The sequence below is a fragment of the Aotus nancymaae genome, unplaced genomic scaffold, assembly GCF_030222135.1.
Source record: "Aotus nancymaae isolate 86718 unplaced genomic scaffold, 86718_ANA_hifiasm-v0.15.2.pri h1tg000076l, whole genome shotgun sequence".
In the NCBI taxonomy this organism is placed as follows: domain Eukaryota; kingdom Metazoa; phylum Chordata; class Mammalia; order Primates; family Aotidae; genus Aotus; species Aotus nancymaae.
The window spans coordinates 1055331-1073509 of NW_026988491.1; positions in this window are offsets into that span (position 1 = coordinate 1055331).

Below are 18179 nucleotides of genomic sequence, written 5' to 3' on the forward strand. Positions count from 1 at the left end.
AATGCTCAACATCACTAATCATCAGAGAAATATGAATCAAAACCACAGTGAGACACCATCTCACACCAGTCAAAATGACTATTATTAATTAAAAAAAAAACAGATATCGGTGAGGCTATGGAGAAAAGGGAGCACTAATGCACTGTTGGTGGGAATGCAAATTAGTTCAGTCACTGTGGAAAATGGTTTGGAGGTTTCTCAAAGAATAAAACAGAACTACCATTCGACCCATAGTGGATAAGTAGAAAAGAAAATAAACTGAATTGAAAAGAAAACAAATTGTTTTACCTAACAATGTTCATTACATCACAATTCACAATAGCAAAGACATGGAGTCTCCCTAAGTGCCCACCAATGGTGGATTAGATAAAGAAAATGTGGTACATATACACTATGGAATACTATACAGCCATAAAAAGAATGAAATCATGTCATTTGCATCAACATGGATGCAGCTGGAGACCATCATCCTAACAGAAACAAAAAGCCAAATACCACATGTTCTCTCTTATAAGCTAGAGCTAAACACTGGGCACTTACGGACATAAAGATAATAACACTAGACACTTGGAACTAACAGAGGTGGGCAAAGGGAGAGGGGCAAGGCTTTAAAAACTAGCTCTTGAGTGCTATGCTGACTACCTGGGTAATGAGATAATTCATATCCCAAACCTCAGCATCACACAGTATAGCCATGTAACATATCTGCATATGTACTCCCGAATCTAAAATGAAAGTTGAAATTATGAAAAAATAAAAATTAAGAATAAGTATCATATAAACCAGAAGATCTCCTGATAGGCTGCTTTGACTTTTTGTTGACCAGAGTTGGCCCTATGGGCATCCCTAGCTGCAAGAAGTCTGGGATGTGAACATGTTTTTTTGTTTTTTGAGTCTTGCTCTGTTACCAGGCTGAAGTGCAGTGGCACAATCTCAGCTCACTGCAACCTCCGCCTTCTGAGTTCAAGTGATTCTCCTGCCTCAGCCTCCCAAGTAGCTGGGACTACAGGCATGCACCACCACGCCCAGCTAACTTTTGTATTTTCAGCAGAGACGGGGTTTCACCATGGTGGCCAGGATGGTCTCAATCTCTTGACCTAGTGATCCACCATGGCCTCCCAAAGTGCTGGGATTACAGGCATGAGCCACCGAGCCCAGCCAGGTGTGGGCATTTTTAAATGAACACACCACCGCTCTGATCATAATGTAATACTTAAGTAATCCAGGAGAAAATAAATATTGGGTAGATGAATAGCAATGTCTGACACAAAATATATCCATAAAAATTATACAATTGCATGTTTTAAATTTTATACAAATTATATCACTCTGCATATTATCTTTTGAAATCACTCAACATTGTTTTTTAACTTTATTTATTTATGGAAATGTGGCTCGTTTATTTCATCGTTGATATTATTCCATAAATAAATATTACTGTTTAAAAAAAGAATTTCCCTCATGGTGCACAAAGAGTACAAACCACAGGACCCTCAACTTTCTGGCCTCAGAATCCAAAACCGAGTCAGGAGGCCAGAACTTTAAGTCTGGATCTGTTTCAGTTTATTTGGTTTTTTCCCAAGCACTTTTTTTCTGCCTGTACCTCCTCCTCAGAGCACCTGCCTCTTTGGATGCAGATTTGAATTATTACCTCCCAGAGCCAATAATACACCTCACCTCTTTGCCGACAAAGGTAAATATAATTAAAAAGTGATTATGATCTGGGACTACATTCATAAGCTTTGCTAGACCTAATTATACAGCAAGTGCAAGTCTCTGGGCATCAAAATCTTTCTAGATGAAATTTACTGACACCATCAGTTGTGTGCCAGTGAGCGGGGGTGAGGTTTGTACTGTTGGTGGCAGAGGGACGTGAGGAGACCCTGACTTAGGGCAAACCATGTCCCTGCTTCGATAATGTTCCTGGTTCTGAATGTGTTCATTTGAGTTGCATTTGTCCAGCACCATTCATGGTCATGTCTTGTTCTTCAGGAGTTCACAGTCTAACCGGGGAGAGGGTCTTGTCCATAAAGGCAGAGTGATGCATTTGTAAAAGAGTATTTGTTGGTTCATCAAAGAGGATACACAGACGGCAAATAAACACGTGAAAAGAAGCTCAACAGCATAAGGCATCAGAAAAATGCAAATGAGACATCACAATGTGATCTCACCACACACCTATCAGAATGGCTGAAATAAAAAATAATAAAAACACCAACTGCTGGCAAAGATGTGGAGAAATTAAATCACTCATACACTGCTGGTGGGTATGTAAAATGGAATAGCCATGCAGAAAAAACAGTTTTGCAATGCCTTATAAAACTTAATATGCAAATACAATAAGACCCAACAATTGCACTCTTAGGCATTTGTCCTAGAGAAACAGAAATTCATGTTCACACGAAAATCTGCACAAGAATGTTCATAGCAGCTTTATTTGTGATAGCCCCAAACTGGAAACAGTCCAGGAATCCTTTAATGGATGAATGTACACTTACTCCAAATTGGCTGTGTTTGTTTCCAAATCTGTGTATGCTGATTGTACTTGATGAATACCCTGTGGTACACCCATGCCATGGATGCTACACACCAGTAGAAAGAAATGAAATGTTCATATCTGCAATGACTTGGATGAATCTACAGGAAATTATGCTCAGTGAAGGAAGGACTATTTCAAAAGTCACAGACTATATGATTTCATTTATATAACATTCTTGAAATGACACAATTATAGAAATGAAGACAGGGTGAGTAGTTGTCAGGGCTTAAGGAAGGAGTGGAGGTGAGAAGAAAGTGGCTGTGCCCGTACAAGGGCAACAGAATGAGTCCTCATGGTGGTGGAAGTGTTCTGCGTCTTGACTGGATCAAGGTCAGTATCTACATTGTGATATTGGACTATAGTTTTGCAAGATGTTACCACTGGGGAAAATTAGCTAAAAGGTACATCGGATCTCTGTGTTATGTCTTACAATTGCATGTGAATCTACAACTATCTCAAAATAAAAAGTTCAGTGTTTTAAAAAAGAGAGTATTGGCTCCCTGCCCCAAACCTTTCAAAGCTTCCTATTGCCTTTTGTAATAAAACACGAACCCTCATCTTGGTTTCCAACCCTGTTAACCTGCCAGATAGTCCCATGCTGCCCTATTTTCTAGACCCCAGTCACCCTGGGCGGTTTGGTCTCGATCTCTTTATTCCTTTCTAACTTGATTTCCAGCCTTCTTCTGTGATGTTCTCTCTCCACAAAATATCTTCTCCTGGCTTTTTTCCCTGCTGATCCTTCTCATCATTTGGATTTCAGCCTAAACGTCACCTCCTCATGGAGGACCTCCTTGATTTCCTCCAAATAAGCCCCCTCAGAAGTTCTCTCTCACTGTCCACCTGTAATTACTAATGTGTTTTCTGGTTTGCTGACTTAATTTTCTGTCTTCTCTACTAGACTATAAGTTCCTTGAGAGCAGGCATCTTGTTAACCAGGCTCACTAACGCTTCCCCCGAGTCAGCTGAGTGGCCAGCACATGAAAGAGGCTGAATATGAAAGAGGGACAAAAATGTGGGAGGAGTGAAGGTGGGGTAGGTTGGGAGATGTCAAAGAGGTGGCTCAATGGGGCTTTGTCTGTGGGCAAGAGGGACAGAAGGAATGCACGGTGACAACCGATTTGGGCTTGATCATGATGGCAGATTCTGGTGTCGTTTGTTCTTCATGAGGAAGGAGAGTGTTTGCAACAGGAGAAAATAGAAAAGTGTGAGTTCATTTTCAATGTGTCAAATTCCTGTATCTTCCTGCCTACCCTAAGTCCTTCTGCACCCGGTTATGTTGGACACACAGAGGAGCCCTTTTTACTGAGTACATATAGGATCAATAATTGGTCAGTAAATCAAAAGGAAAATGGTTAAAACCGAGAATGAAAATGATAAATTCCTTAACACATTTTATTAAACTTAAAGACGTGTACATTCATTCACTAACCTTAAGACAAAAGGTGAGGCTTTCTTTCTGAGTATGTATTTTGCTATTGGTGTTTCATATAATTTTTCTTGCCAAGTGATATCTATGTGATGTGCATTAACTCTGAGCCTAAACGGTCACCTCCCACACCAAATTTGATAGCAGTTCTTTAATAGGCTTACTTAATTAAACGGTGTAATTATAATGACATGTACAACCAGCATAAACAGGTTTGGAAAGAAGTGACTTGGAGTTAGTGTGCACCTTGGCTGAGAGGTGCCAAGTGCCTGGGGAAATGACAGCAGCGTTGGCTAGGCATCAGTGGGGAGTGGGCATCAGTCATCATGATTTTTAGCAAGACTGAGAGTCTATAAACATGGCAAGTTTGTTAAGAGGAAGTTGGCTAAGATTCAGTGAAGTATTTACCTACATATGCATTAAATAAATGAGTGAAAGTGGTGATCTAGTCTCAGTCATCCCTCTGGTCTCAGTGTCTGTAAAATGGGCCCAAGAATACTTAAGTGGCAAAGTTATCACGGACGCAAGATGAGCACAAAGTGTATAAACCTGGCACCCAGCTCCCAGCTCCTGCCCAAAGCCAGGGCTGGAGCAGATCTTTCCAAAGCCCCTCAGCCTGTGAGGTCTGCATATCGACAACTTTTTACAAAAGCAGCCAGGATCCCCTGGCTACCTTCCTTGATGTCCAAAAGACATAACATAGAAATCTGATTTATAGTTTCCCCCAAAACTCAAATGACAAGGGACAGTTAAGTTCCTCCGTCATGGAGAACCCCTGGGCAGCATGATAAGCAGATATGGCTCAGAGATTGAGGGCAAGTAGACAGGGTTTGAATCCTAATTCAACTTCACAGTATCTGTGTCTTCCCAGGCAAGTGACATTATCTTCCAGAGCCTCGGTTTCCTCATCTATAAAATAGGAGTTAAAATGAATGCACGTGAAGTATCACATTTATGTGTAGTACACAGTAGGTACATCATCAGTAGTAGCTACTAATATTATTATTGTTAATTATTGCTATTGAAAGCTGGCAGAAACAGGCAGCCTGCCAGATACCCTCTGGTCATACAACAAATGAATGTTGCTCTTCTGTCCTAGAGAGGAAAAAGCAATTTGCCACTTCCTCTCCCGCTTGAGTTGATTGCCATTTCCTTCTGATTAATATTTATTAAAATGGCTTTGTGCCTTTGCAAGGAAAGGACCCTGTTTGTCAAACAGAAGTCTATAAATTTATATGATAATTATCCTCCCCATCCATTCCAGCACCCCCCGGACAGCAAAGATAACTGAAACGAGGCATTCATGAGATTTAACGGGTGGGAGACTTTGGCCACAGAGGAACTACATATTCAAAACCCCTGCAGGAAATATGCTGGGGAAACCAGCGTTTCCTGGACTACTGGGATGTCAGGGTTAGAAGATCCTCGGAGGTTATCTGGAGCCATCACTCCCCAGCTGCCAGGAGATTCCAAGATATGGATGTGGCCAATGAGCCTAGACCTCCCTCCTTCTACACAATGATTGGTTTATAATGGACACACGTCTCACCGGTCTGCTTGGAATGGCTCTTGGGATTCTATCACAAGAGAGGTGCTGCTAAGTTGCAGAATGCCAGCTTGGAGGTGCCACAGCTGACTAAGAAGAGAAACTGCCCAAGAAGCAAACCAAATTGAAACCTCTGAAAGACAGAGGAAACCAATTCTTGATGATATTATTTGAGTACTGGATGCAACTGTGCCTGAATTTCTACTCACTGAATTTTACGGTTGCATGAACCAAAAAATTATTCATTCTTACCAAAAGCCAGTTGAGTTTTGCATATGTCACTTGCAACCAAAAGAATCCTGTTAAAGTTTAACCCCTTATTTGACAGATAAAAATTCTGAAATCCAGAGCGGGGAAGTGACCAAGGTTATGAAGCAAGCTTGTGGTGGAAACCAGTATGAACGAGGAACATAGTTTCACTTTGATTCTACATTTTAAAAATATACGTTAGACAAAGCTTTAAAAAAAATTTTTTTGGTAGGCAGTTGCCATGGATTAGATATGGTTTGCTTGTCCTCACCAAAACTCATGTTGAAATCAGATCCCCAACGTGAAGGTGTTGGAAGGCGGAGTCTGGTGGGAGCTGTTTGGGTCATGGGGGAAGATCCCTGATGAATTGCTTGGTGCCTTCTGGTAGTAGTGAGTGAATTCCTGCTCCAGTGAGACTAAATTAGGTCTCTTGGGAATGGATTAGTTCCCAAGAGAGTGGATTGGTGTACAGCCAGTTTGTTAGTCCATTCTTGCATTGCTATACAGAAGTATCTGAGGCTGGGTAATTTATAAAGAAAAGAGGTTTAATTGGCTCACAGCTCCGCAGGCTATCTGTGAAGCATAGTGCCAGCATCTGCTTCTGGTCAGCCCTCAGGAAGCTTACACTCATAGCAGAAGTCAAAGGGGGGTCAGCAAGTCACATGGAGAGAGGAGGGGGAAGGTGTCACACACTTTTGAATGACCAGATCTCTCATGAACGCAGAGGAAGAACTCACTCATCACCAATGGGATGGTAATAAGTCATTCGTGAGGAATCTGCCCCTCTGATCCAAAAACCTCCCATCAGGCCCACCTCCAACACTGGGGATTACATTTTGCCATCAGATTTGGAGATGACAAACAACCAGCCCCTGTCAGCTGGGATGTCCCTCTGTTTTTCCCTCTTTGCACATGTCTGCTTCCCTTTTTACCTTCTTTGCCATGTTGTGATGCAGCATGAAAGCCCTCACCAGGGCCAGGCTGTTGAACTTCTTGGTCTACAGAATCAAATAAACCTCTTTTCTTCATAAATTGCCCAGTCTTAGGTATGCTAGTATGGCAACACAAAATGGACTAAGACACCAATGTTGGTGTGGTATGAGGAAATATGACACTAGTACACTGACTGCAAAATGTGCAAATTAGTAAGACTTTCTGGGGAGACAGATATTTTGGCAACAGAATACTTAGAAATCATGTTGATATTTAATGTGCAAATAGATCATATTATATATCACAAGATCCCTGGATGCTTGAATCCTGCCTCAAAAATATATGTATCTTCTCACCTAGGAATTCCCCTTGAAGAATTTGTTCTAAGGAAATAATCTAAAAGGTCTACGAATATTTGGGGCACAAACATATCCATCACTGTGTTGTTTATAATAATGGAATTTAGGGGGAGAAGAAATCTCAATAGGGAAAATGGCCAAAAAAGAAGGATACATCCATAAATGAGAATACCATAAAATAAAAAATTAAAATCATGTTATGAAAAAGTGTTTTATTACACAGAAAAATGTCCACAATATATTAAGGAAAAAGGCCAGGTTACAGTCTGATTTATGCCATGTAATAGTGTGTTACCCAAATTAAGGGAGGGAGGACCAATATTTATGCATGTTTGCATATGTGAATACAGCATAGAACATAGACAAGAAAATAAGCCAAAACATTAGCAATGTTTATCTCTGGGTGATAGTTATTTACTTCTTTGTGCCTTTCTGTGGTTTCCAAATATACTACAATGAACATGTGTTACTTATGTAATCATTAAAAAATTGAAGTTTAATATTTTAAAAAAATTGATTCAGGTTGGTAAAAAATAACTGGGCCAGCCAGGGATGGGTACATGGTACAGCCCCTGTCAGCCACTTTGTAGATTCCACAGAGACTTTGAAATATTTGCCTTGGCCATAGAACTGCATCATAATCTAAATTATTACAGAAGCAAACTGTGGCTTATAGGCAGCACACTAAATGTGTCCCATGCACTATTTTAATTCTCTCATTGACCTCAAAGAATAGGCATTATTAGCCCATTTTATAGGTTAAATGGCCAAGCCTCAGAGAGGATAATCATCTTGCTTAAGGTCACACAGCTAGCAAGGGGGCATGGTTGCAAGTTAGATCCTATCCAGCTGATTCAACATTTGGCTTGAATCCCAGCCTTTACACTGGCTTCCATGGGGTGGAAAGTCCAAGATGCAGCTGAAGTCTCACTGGAAGGAAATTGTCTACATTCCTTCATCATAAGCCTGCGATGGCTGCTGCTCTTCTCTCTTCTGGTAGAGGCTGTGTTCTGGTGTGGCCCCATTTAACAGAGGAGGTCACTAAGGCTCTGTGCCTGAGATTACTCAGCTAGAAAATGGCCCCTAAGTTGTCAGTGAAGGCCAGATGCCTTCTGCAGCGCTGAGTGCCTCTGCATGCAGAACTCAGGCTGCAGTGGGAGGAGTAGCCTCTCATGGGCCTGGGCCTTAGAGAACTGCCAAGTTAATTGCCAGAATCAATTTGTGCTAATCCCCCACAATTCTAAACCTGCTGAGGCCTGTTTCTATGCCCTGCAAGCCTCAAATTGACCACAGGTAATGGAAATCATTTGTAAAGAGACATTTATTGTTATCATCTTCAGCTGTGTTCTAAGCCCATGTCTCGTCTTCAAACAAGCAGTAACCAAAGGGTCTTTGAAAAGGGAGGCAGAGGAGAAAACTCACTCATCCCACCTGATCATTCTAGAAATGAAAAGGAAATGAAAAGGGAAAGGGAGGTGCTCTGGCCCACCCTTAGCAAAGCAGCCGCTGAAAGCGTTGTTTAAATTTAAGGTCTGAGAGTGGAAATGGGAGTAGGCCGATTCATCCACATTCTCTTGTCTCAATCTAGCCTCCTGTGGAACTCAGGTGCCCATCATTCCTCCTGCACCTATCAATCACCTGTTGGGTACTTGGAATGGTGCTAGGTACTGAGGTAACAGGTGAAAAAGACACAGGTGGAGAGTTCACCGCCTAGAGTGAGAGACAGGCAGGGCTACCTGCATTCAGAGAGGGATTCACCCCACCGTGTATTCATGCATGCAGTGTTTAGTGAGTAGCTCCTTAGTACCCCCACACTCTGCAGGGATTGAAGACGTTGCAGGTGAGGTTCTCGGGGAAGCAGACCCTGAGACAGTTAAGGAGTGATGGAGAGAACCTTTAAGAGGAACACCTGTAGAAAGAATGGGGCCAAATGCTGGACTGGGCAGAGAGAGATGAGGAACCATGATACAGATCAGGGCCATCTCCGTGGGAGGCCAAGGCCTAGGATGGCCTTTCAGCATTGTCCTAAATTTGGCCAATGAGATCAGGCTTTCTACCCCACATCACCCAGGAAGGCCATGCCCTGGGGTGAGGCAGCTTTCTGCAGCTGAGGCTTCCCTGACAGTGGAGGGCCATCTGCCAATAGTGCTTGAAGAGGGATCTGGGCTGTGCATCCCCATTCCATCACAAGAGAGAGGACAACGAACAAGAAAAGTGCCATTTCATCCCCCCGAAAGAGCTTTCCTCTGTCTGAAAAACAAAAAACACTATTCTGTGGAGCAACAAGGAGTAACTAGGAAGGTGAAAAGTCGTTCATTCATTGATCTATTCAATATTGATCGAAGAACTACTGTGTGCCAAGTCCTGCTAGCTGCTCAAAATGACGGTCATGACAAGAGAGACATGATTCCTGCTTTCATGGAGAAATTAGACAGTTCTATAATGAGTGGTTTAGGTATGGTGGTGAGAAGAGCTACAAAGGAGAAGAAAAGCATGGGTCATAATGAAGGCATGCGTACCTTTAACAGTGTACAAGTCAGGGAAACATTTCTATGAGAGGCATTAATTCTGGAGCAAGGGGTGTTGAGGAAAGACTTCCTGGAGGAGGTGACATTTGAGCTAAGTTTTGAAGGCTGAGTAGGAGTTCGTAGGTAGGTGGAAGTGGCAGGAGGAACATTCAAATGGAAGGAAAGAGCTTGTGAAGAGTTGTAGAAGTGCAAAAATCATACACCCCAACTGGACGAAACCATGAATCTGGACCCTGAACTGAATTTTGGAAGCCTACTTTCTCCCAGTAATGGGGGGAGGTTAAATAGTGGTTGTGATCCAGCAACTAAGACAACCCAGTCCATACTTGGAGTAGGTTATGCCAAAGAGTTTGACTTGGTGCTTTGATCATTTGGGGGCAATAGCCCTTTAATAGCTGCTGCTTTTTCAGCCAGGGGAACAGTTATAGTGGCCTCAGTTGGTGTGACAGTGACTGCATGAGCCTATTGGATGCAAAACCTTTCACAGATGCTCTTGGCAGCTCCTTGAGAGAAAGTGAGTTACCCTTAGCCTGAGTTTCTGTCTCAGCCATGCACCACTAACTCCATTTCCAAAGCTCGGTAGACAATGATAACACCACTCTCCTTCCAGAGCAAAGAACCCATGCAGCCTGCTTCCTTTGGATTGAAGAAATCTGGATTTTTCAGCTGTTAACAATTTCTACAAATGTCTCTTTAAGACAGTCCCTTGGCAATAATAGTAAGCATAGCTAATGTTTACAGAGGACAGGCTACGTGCGAGGTACACTGTTAAGTGATTACCCACTTTGTTTTGAATAATCCTCATTAGGCTTGTATAGGGACACTATTATTATCTCCATATTGCAGATGAGGAAGAGGAACCACTTACAGAGAAGTTGAGTCCTTTACACAAGGTCACAGTCGGTAAATTGCCAAGCCAAGACTCGAAATCTAACAGCAAGCCCAAGGCCAAGTTCATAGGCACCACGCAACATGCCTCCCCATACCGCCTTCTTCTCCTCTCTCCCTTGATCCCTGTGATCAACATTTGAAAACCTGGGCTCTCTCGGGGCTCAGACCATTTCTCCAGTATTAAGCTAACTGGCAATAGTTTTTCTTATTAAAATAACTTCCTTCGATTATCAAATGCATACACACTATAGCAATATTGTTGAATAAAGTTGAATGAAGAAAATTATCAACAGTTCCATGACTGCAACATAAGAGTGGTTAATATTTGGATACATTTTCTTCCAGTTTTGTTCTGAACGATATTTGCCGTTGTAGATTCGTCTTTCTGTAGTTGGAATTAAATACACGTTGACTCAACTTTATTATAAGCATTGCCCAGTTTGGCATACCTATTTTGTCGTCATTTTTAATGGCTATATAATATTCCATTGAGTGGAATGGCGCAGAATTTATTGGCTGTAGTTTTGCAGTTAGGTGGTTTTCAGTTTTTCACCTTTTATAAGTAACAGGGCAGCTTACACAATTCTATCCATAAAGTTTTTATTTCACATTTAGGATTATTTCATGAAGAAGAGATCTCAAAAGTACAGTTATTGCAACAAAAGTCATAAACAATTTAGAGAATCTTAGTATCTCACTGTCCTCACTGCTTTCTGTGGGTTTTTGTATTCATACACGAGGCCTCTGGCAATGAATGAAACCAACAGTGTATTTTCTCCTTTATTTTATTATATTTTTTTACACAAATAAAACATGTTCGTGGCAGAACAGCAGTGCAAGTTCTTAATAAACCTGAATAGACATTTCTTGCCCAGGGTCATGCGATCCATCTTGCTTTGAGACAATTTAGTCTGTTCCATTCTTAAGGGGGTCTTACTTTCATCATCAAGGAAGGTTACTATAGCAGCACAGAAAACTTAAGGTGATCAGTGACTGACAAGCTCAGCATTGTGAGACAAGCATAGGACACTTAGGATACCCATCTAAACAGAAACAGGCTTTAGAATTTTTCACCCGGAGCCTCCTGTCAGTTGGTCCCATTGGAGTGTTTCGCTAGCTTGAAAAAATTACCTACGCAATTGCAGTAAACATATGGAGACATTCCGGCTCTTCTGGCTATCAGGTCTGCCTGCATGTTATGAAGTCCATGCAAGCTGACTTCCAGTGATGGGGGCTCATCCCTGAGCTCCTTGCCCCAACCCTTGTCTTCTTTCTTGCTTCCTATTTTGATCTCATGACTAGTTTCCAGTTTACAATCTTGCCCATCTCAGACCCAAACCTGGCACAGTTGCCCCATTGAAAACCTAGCTTCTGATTCCTCACTTACAACTGCTCCTCACTCACTGTCGGCTGCCGCACTCACTCATGCCCCTGGGTGCCGATCCGCCATCGTGTCTCACTGGGACTGAGGCAGTAACCTCTTTCTCGGTCTCTTTCCTTTTGCTTTTGCTCTCTACAGTCTATCCTGCAAGAGAGTGATCTTTTTAATGAAGCTGGAATCAGCTCTTTAAAATATGAATCTAGTCGGGAGGAATCTGGGTATAACCTTCCAACGATATCCCATTGAATTTGAGATACAGACCGATACTCTCATCTCCTCTGCCTCTTCAAACTCACCTCCCACAACAATATCACCACTTTTTTTTCAACCTGCCCTACCCATAGACATCCTGCCTTCCACCGCAGGCCTTTCTCACACTGTTCCCTCTGCTTGAAATGCCCTTCCCTCCTTCCTTCTTTTCTTCTTGACTCCTCCGACTCCTCCTTCAGGTCTTGGCTTAAGTGTCACCTCCTCAGGGAAGCTTTTCTCACCATTCATCACATAGGATTTGGTCACCATCTCCCTCATTGCACTGTGGTCACAACTCTGTGCTTTTCCCAGATAGCATTTGTTAAAGTTTAAAAGCATGCAATAGGAAATTTTTAAAAATTGTGGTAAAGTACACATAAAATTTTACCATCTTAGCCATTTAAAAATGTATAGTTCAGTGGTGTTAAGTATATTTACATTGTTGTGCAGCCATCAAAGCCATCTGTCACCATAACACTTTTCATGTGGCAAAATTAAAACTATAGCCATTAAACAATAACGTCACATCCCCACACTCCCGCTAGTCCTGGCAACCACCATTCTACTTTCTGTCTCTGAATTCGACCTCATAGACACCTCATCTGAGCAGAATCTTGCACCGTATGTCCTTTGTGATGGGCTTATTTCACTCTTTTAATATTCCCACCAATAATAGTACACAAGGGTTTCAATCTCTCCACATCCTCGCCAACATTTGCTATTTTTTGTTTGGTTAGTAACTGTCCTGATGGATGAGAGGTGGTATCTCCTTGTGGTTTTGATTAGCATTTCCCTAATGACTAGTAATGTTGAGCACCTGTTCATGTGCTGGTTGACCATTTGCACATCTTCATTTGCAGAATGTCTGCTGACATTCTTTACCTGTCATTTAACTGGGTTGTTTATGTCTTTGATGTTATTGCTGAGTGCAGAAATTATTTATATGTTCTGTATATTAACTCCTTATCAAATATTCAATTTTCAAATATTTTCTCCCATTTCACAGGTTGTTGGGTGATTTCTGTATAGACTATCTCTACCCATGACTATAAGATTCATAAGGGAAGGGAATCTGTCTGTTCCACTCACAAATGTGCTGCAAACACTTAGCACAGTGGCTAGCACACGAAAGTGCTCAATAAATATTTATTGAATGAATTAATGAGTGAATGAATGAAACAATGGTTGTTTGGAGACTCTTCTGGCTGGGCTGCCTCTCTGTCCAATACCTTCCTTGGCTTCTGTTCCTAACAAGGCTCCTAATGATTAGAATCCAAGTAGTCTACTTTAAGCAAATATTAGCAGCAAGAATGTTGCCACAAGACTTACGTTTTTACTTCCACTCCTCACCTCAGCTTTTCCCTAATGGTTAGAAACCTATTTTATGGGAAGCTGCAGTCTTTGCTGGTTTTTTTTCCTGTAATGAATAACATTTCAGTTCACTGCAAAGCTGGAGCATATCCAGCAACTGTGCCAGGAACAAAACCTTGAGAGAATAAGAGAGGGAAAAAAATCAGCTTGGTCAGGCAAAAATAAGCCATGGAATCCCTGAGAAGTTGCTTGAAGCCAGAGTTCTTGCAGGGGAGGCAGGGTTGAGAAGCTGTTGGAGGGGAAGCCAGGGTGATGTTTGATTAGTGTGCTCAGAATGGAGGCTGGGGTGAGTCTTGACTGCAATAACGAGCATTATTATTAGACATGCAGTACCCCCCAGCCAGACATCAGCTCCGTGATGCTGAGAGTAGAGGGATGAGGTGGATATGCATCATGACAGTGCTTTTGAAATGGAAATATCCACGCATTAGGCTGAAGGCAGAACCACTCAGAGCAAGAAAAGTGCTGCACCTGGGTCGAGAGAGTGTTGCACCACGGGGAGTTGGTATCATGTAGTCCTGTCCTTGGTGAGCAGAGATTTCTGAGAACGCTCACATGTAGCAGTAGAGGCTGCCTGTAAGAAATTTAGTGAAGGATAGGCTCTGGACAGTACCTGGAGGAGAGGATGCAGCCCCATCGTTATCCTCACCTCTATCTCCACAGGTGAGCACCTGGAGCAAGCCTATTTGTCCCATCACCTGGAATGGAAGACTCTCTGATTCCCTAAAGCTACCAACACAGGGGTGACTCTGCCAGATGCCCCAAGGGCAGAGGCTGTATCTGTCTTGTTCACCACGGCATTTCTAGCACCTGGGAGTAGCCTGGCATGAAATAGGCTCCCAATAAATATATATTGAATGAATGAATGGATGGATAGATGGATGGATGGATGGATGGATGGATGGATGGATGGACTGGCTGTCTTACATATAGTAGATGCTCAATGAGCATTTGTCAAATGAATTGACATATCCCTGTGCAGTTTATGGTAACCTTTATGTCTACCATAGAACCAAGGGTAAGAGTCAGAGATTTGATAAATGAATGAATAACTTTGTTGGATACCTAGTAAGTACTCAATGAACATTTGTTGAGCGAATGAATGTATCCCTGTGTAATTCCTATGGTAGCCTTGGTTTCTAATATAGAACCACAGAGAAGTAGTCAGAAATGTGATGACTGAATAAGTGAATGGATGAGTAAATGAATTTACACAGAATCTACAAAGAACTAAAACAGATTTACAAGAAAAAAAAACAACTCCATCAAAAAGCAGGCAAAGGATATGAACAGACACTTTTCAAAAGAAGACATTTATGTGGCCAAGAAACATGAAAAAACTCACCATCACTGGTCATTAGAGAAATGCAAATCAAAACCACATTGAGATACCATCTCACTCCAGTTAGAATGGTGATCATTAAAAAATCTGGAGACCACAGACAACAGATGCTGGAGAGGATGTGGAGAAATAACGCTTTTACACTGTTGATGGGAGTGTAAATTAGTTCAACCATTGTAGAAGACAGTGTGGCAATTCCTCAAGGGTCTAGAAATAGAAATACCATTTGATCCAGCAATTCCATTACTGGGTATATACCCAAAGGATTATAAATTATTCTATTATAAAGACTCATGCACACATGTGTTCATTGTGGCACTGTTTACAACAGCAAACCCTTGGAATCAACCCAAATGTCCATCAGTGGTAGACTGGATAAAGAAAATGTGGCAATATATACTATGGAACACTATGCAGCCATAAAAAAGGATGAGTTCATGTCCTTTGCAGGGACATGGATGAATCTGGAAAGCATCAGTCTCGGCAAACTGACACAGAACAGAAAACCAAACACTGCATGTTCTCACTTATAAGTGGGTGTTGAACAATGGAAACCATGCAAACAGGGAGGGGAACATCACACACTGGGGTCTGTTGGGGTGTTGGGGGGCTAGGGGAGGGATAACAGGGCGTGAGGAGATTGGGGAGGGATAACCTTAGGAGAAATACCTAATGTAGGTGACGGGGATGCAAGCAGCAAACCACCATGGCATGTGTGTATCTATGTAACAATCCTGCAAGATCTGCACATGTACCCCAGAACTTAAAGTAAAATTAAAAAAAAAAAAAGAAGAACACCATGTTAGGCCAGGGAAAAGAAGAAGCCATGGGGTTTGGAATTGCCTCCACCTTCTCCCTGCACATCCTTGACTCTCACCATTACTGGCCGCAGAGCTAGCTCAGGCGTTCACCCATCCAGAAGACTCTGAGAAGTCCTTGCTCCCCTCTCCACACTCCCACACATACACTTATGTGGGCTCCCACACTCATGCACACTCCCATGCTCACATGCATTCACTCACATGCACCCACACCCTCGTGCTTGCTCACAGACTGTCATACACAAATGCACCCAGAAATTTGCATGCTCCACACTCATACTCATTCACATGCACACTCCTCAGCTCACTCATACAGCCTCAATCTTTACAACACAATCTCACACTTATAGATTCACACTTACTCAAACACACACCTTCTCACACAGGCATATCCATTCTCACACATGCATATAGTCTCATACACTCACACAAACACACTGACTCACAGCCTCACACTTACACAGAAACACTAGCACACACTGACAGTCTCACTCATACAGACTCATGTACATTAACACACACTACCACAAACAAGCACAGACTCACATGCACACACTCGTGCACACAGAGGTACACTCACTCTCACATTACACTCACACAGATATACACTCATTTTCACTTCCACACTTGTGTATATTTTCATGCTTGCATTCACTGTCCTTCACACACTCAATTACTCCCCCACATGCACCTGCATCTTTACACACTCACACTTGCTCACAGACTTACACCCACTCTCACACATATGCATAATCACATAATTATATACTCACACACAACACACACACTTGCTGGCAGACTCACACCTACTCTCACACATATGCACAATCACATAATCATATACTCTCACACACACTCATAAACCCACACATTTGCACACTCATAACTCATAACATATTCATGTTAATGCACATTCACACATATTCATTAAGACTCATACCCACCCACACGTACTCACTCCCACGCATATTCATATGTGTACATGCAGAGCATTATGGTAATGTTTAAACATCTCACAATAACATTCAAACATCTCAAACGTGTATTCACACACACACCTGCCACTCAAATGCACACACACAGACATTCACACTCACACACATAACTGCCTGCTGCTGACGTCCTCACCCGCTGCATGTCTGGCAAATATTGCATTAGACAAAGGTCAGGCAGTCTAGTTTCTGGTACTGTCTTCCCTCATTTTGGAAACTCTTCTTAACATCCTACTCTGCGCTGGACACTGTGCATTAGCCAGCTGCACCTGTGACCTTGGGCCAGTCATTAATGTCACTGTGTCTATTTTTTTCTTCCATAAATTGATGGCTAATTTCTAGGTCAAGACACATATATGGAGCTCCCACTACCGGCCATGTCCTATGCTGGTTCCTGGGGATATCCAAGTGTACGATGAAGCCTGTCTTCAAAGAGTTTGCAGTTGGACATGAGAACTACATGCCCACATATGTAACTGTTATGAATAGAATTGTGTCCCTCCAAAATTTATGCACTGAAGTCTTAACTCCCAGAATCTTGGAATGGGATCTTATTTGGAAATAAGTTTCATTACAAGTGTAATGAATTCCGCCAACATGAGGTCATTAGGATGAACCCTTATCCAATATGTCTAGTGTCCTTATAAAAAGGGACCATTTGGGCCAGGCCCGGCGGCTCACCTGTAATCCCGGCATTTTGGGAGGCTGAGTCAGGTGGGTCAGGAGATCAAGATCACCCTGGCTAACATGGTGAAAACCCATCTCTACTAAAAATACAAAAAATTATCCAGGCGTGGTGGCACACGCCTGTAGTCCCAGCTATTCATGAGGCTGAGGCAGGAGCCTCCACTTGAACAGAGGAGAAGGTTGTGGTGAGCCAAGATCATGACACTGAACTCCAGCCTGGGCTACAGAGTGAGACTCCATCTCAAAAAAAAAAAAAAGGTGGGGGGCATTTGGCACAGACACATACACAGGGAGAATGCCATCTGAAGATGAAGGCAGAGATCAGGCAAATCACAAGATCTTCTGCAAATCACAAGACACCAAAGACAGTGGCAAACTGCTAGAAGCTAGGAGAGAGGTATGGAATGGATTCTCCCTCACAGTCCCCAGCAGGAACCCAGACTTCCAGCCTCCAGAACTTTTGGACAATACATTTCTGTTGTTTAAGCCACCCAGTCCATGGTACTTCATCATGACAGCCCAAGCAATGTAATCCATTAACCAAAGCCTATTCAACAAGAACTCTCTCATTCACTCACCGGGCATTTCCTGAGACTGCTGTATACTTGACCATGAGCTTCATGAGGGCAGAGGCTGTCTCTGGTTGATTTATCACTGGATCCCTAACTCAGAGTAGAGCAGCTGTGAGAAATACTATGGGTGAATAGATGAATCAATAACAGAAAGGAGGAATGAAAAATTGGCACCAGGACTCTAGAAATAAGTCTGATGCAGTCTTCTCACAGTGTGGTTGAGATGGAAGTGTGATGATGGATGAGCAGAAATACCCTTGGGAAAGTAGGATCATAGCCAAAGATATATAAGC